At 45.5% G+C, this 3,181-nt stretch overlaps 1 pseudogene; it reads right to left on the bottom strand.

The window, feature by feature from the left end:
* Positions 1 to 716: 716 nt before the first annotated feature.
* LOC111163164 (elongation factor 2-like) lies at positions 717 to 1,918 on the bottom strand (annotated as a pseudogene).
* Between the last annotated feature and the right edge of the window lie 1,263 nt (positions 1,919 to 3,181).

Raw genomic sequence — 3,181 nt, 5'->3', positions numbered from 1 at the left:
TTTGCACTCATATGGTAACTCCATTTAACATTTTGAGAAAGTGCCAAACTGTGTTCCAAAGTGGCTGTACTATTTTAAATTCCCACTTCATTTTGATGATGACTGAAAGATTAAGTTAATAGGGGAAAAAGTAAATGCTAAAGTACTACCCATGACTACTTTTATTATTCTGTTTTGTCTAACTCCCCCCCAAAACCAAGCAGTAAAGAAGTATTTAGCACGCATTTTAAAAATTCCCTGGTCATCTGCGGGTTTCCTTAGGTATTTCCTACGCTTAAGGTTCATGACTTATGAGCTCACATTTTGCTAGTAAGGCCCTAGTGAGGCCAAGAACAGGTGTGAGTCTGGCATATTCAAGTTAACTCTGTAGTTAGCTATTTGTCCCTTTTTCTTTTTTAAACCACAGTTATTATTTACATTTTATTTAAAGGTTTTAGAGGATGAGCTCACAAGAGTTACCTGAATCATTAAAAACCACAAAGTGGGAGAATTTTAAAAAATAAGAGTAGATACCAAAATAGCTTTTAGGAAGATGACACCTTATTAGTTTCTAAAATTGTTGAAGAGAGCAAAAGAAAGCTTAAAATCTTAAGAGATATATTTATAATCATGCTAAAGAATACATTAAATCAAACAAGAATGAGGAAAAATACATTGTGTCCTATAGGTTATATCCTATTTCTATGGGACTCTTTTTCTTAAACCTTGTAATGTGGTTATTCTAAAATTTGAGGGGACATTTGAGTTTCCCTCTGAAGATATGGAAAAAAAGTGTTGGGTGTCTCATCCCCACTTCCTGTTCCCTCCAGGCCAAATAAGTCTGTGCTGCAAGGGCATTTCTGTTGTATGTGTAGTTTTGAAATAAATATCAAAAGAAACGGCATCAAGTGTTCACGCTGAACGATGGCACAGAGTGGCCTGGAGAAACCTGTCAGGCGGAGCATCACAGTGTCTGCACAGTCACACGAGGTGTCGGGAGGGGAACACGGGGGCTCGGGGCTGTGGTCAGTCACCGGCTGGACGCTGGTGCTGCGGAAGGCCGCTTGCTTTCTGACCTGGAAGTTGTCCTGGGCTGGGATGCTGGCCTTTAGACCTTTGCGTTTGCGCATTGCCGCCAAGACGCAGCTGCGGCTGTAGAAGGGGTCTGCGGGCAGGGCCCGCCAGTGGTCAGACACGCACCGGGCGAGGGGAAGGCCTGGCTCCCCGCATGGCTCTCGGGTCGGCGGTGAAGCCAAAGACTCGTTGATGTGTCTTCATGACGAACATATGGCCACTTGGGAGTCCTCTAAGACGTGGCCCGCTTCCTGTTCAGGGCTCTGTAGATGCCGCCAACCTCTTGTTGTGGGCCCTGGATCTAGGAGCCGGGCTCTGGGAGAGGGGCGGGCGGTCAGCAGCGGCGTGGAGGAAGTGCCAGGAGTGGGGACGCTCTGCATGGTGTCCGCGCGCAGTGTCACATCTGAACGTCGAAGCGAACGCGGCCCGCAGTCCCCTCGCGTGGTGCCCCCTCGTTGGTGGCGCACTGGAAGCCAGCCACCTCGCTGTCCTTGATCTCGTTAAGGTACTGCACGCCCTTCGTGACTTGGGATGATGGGGTCTGTGCTGGCGGGCCCAAAGCACCACATCTTGCGGGCCTCGGCCATGTCCCCCTCGTACTTCTCTTGGCCAGGGAGCGGGCCCGCTGCTCGAGCTCCTGGTGGGCAGACACCTCACCCTTGCCGGTGTCCACCACCCGGCCATCTGGGAAGCGCTGCGCCCTCAGGTACAGCCGATTGTGCTTGTTAGGGAACTTGGACAGGTACAGCATGTTCGCCTCCTTCCTGATGGTCTCACCTTGCAAGACCATTGTTGGATTTCTTGATGGAATGTGGGCATGGTCCCCACTCCTCGAGGATGCAGGGTGCTGTGGGGTGTGACTTGGCCAGTGCTTCAGCCCTATCTCCACCAGCTTGGTTGCGCAGGTAGGCCAGGTTGTTGGCCTCTACGACAATCCTGACAACCCGACCCAGTTCATGCGGAATTTCATCACCTTCATGTTGTGGACGTGCTCCAAGGAGGTGATGGTTCCCGTCTTCGTGAGAAAGCAGTGAATGCCCACCAGGCCCACGATGATGTTTCAGTGAGTCACATCCTCCTTAGGCTTCACATAACAACCCATTAAAACGGGTGTTTTCTGAATTGGCTTCAGGTACCTGGTCTCCTTCCTGGACCTGTGGTTGGGGGTGTGTATTGTGGTGATCATTTTGCAATCTTGGACAGATGTCTGTCTTGGACAGACATCTCCGAGGGTCACACCAATGATTTCATAGATGTGTGGATCAGACAGCAGTGTTGGTCAGTCTCACCCCAAAAATGACTGGGAAAGTAAATTGTTATGGTTGTTCCAGTGATGGAAGGTGATTAGTGCTGTTTTACAGGTAGTATTAATTAAAATGTCAAAATTGAGGACTTCTGAGGAGTTTGTGAGAACATGACTGAGAAGGGGACAGTCTTAATATAGTATTTCATTTTACATGAGACTGCATTCTTTGGGGACAAGAATCACATCATAGCCATTTTTGTTTCTGCAACGGCTGTTACTTAATATATGGTCATAGTATTAAGTAACCAAAACAGGAAATTCTATATCTGCTAGAAACTTATATTTCAGCCATACTTCTATAACTAAATTGTGAGAAGTGTTTTTTTTTTTACAGATTAATAAACTGAGACTCAAAGCACTTGTCTAGTACAGATAGGCACTCAGTTTTGAACAGTTAAAACCAAAGAACCAATCAAGAATACATAGTCACTTCAATAACAAAAATGGTTCCACTTTAATACTTTATCTAGTAGGAAATTATTCTCAGCGACAAATTTTGTTAATTATCCAAGATGGTAGTGTTACTTAGAATCATTTGACTGGATAGAATTTGAGTTTCTCTTAGGTTATTAGGGTAAAGAGTTTTTGAGATTAGATATGGAAAAGTGGTTTTCTGTAAAGGGTGACTTGAGATGCTGCTCTAAATTAAGCTGGGGGAGCAGTAAGTATTTTGGATGATAGAGATGAAAAAAAGGAAAAAAAAAGACCTCAGTAAAATGATCAAGGCGCATGAACATTTTTGCAGATAAACTGTAATCTAACACCTGAGCTTAAAGAGTCAACTATCTAAGCAATGTTGGATAAAACCTAGTCAGTAGGAAT

This window comes from Delphinapterus leucas, chromosome 6, assembly GCF_059928025.1.
Source record: "Delphinapterus leucas isolate spDelLeu-1000000601 "Yukka" chromosome 6, BTC_Dleu_Yukka2, whole genome shotgun sequence".
In the NCBI taxonomy this organism is placed as follows: domain Eukaryota; kingdom Metazoa; phylum Chordata; class Mammalia; order Artiodactyla; family Monodontidae; genus Delphinapterus; species Delphinapterus leucas.
The sequence above is the reverse complement of the archived record's forward strand: the minus strand, read 5'-3'. Positions and strand labels throughout refer to the sequence as shown.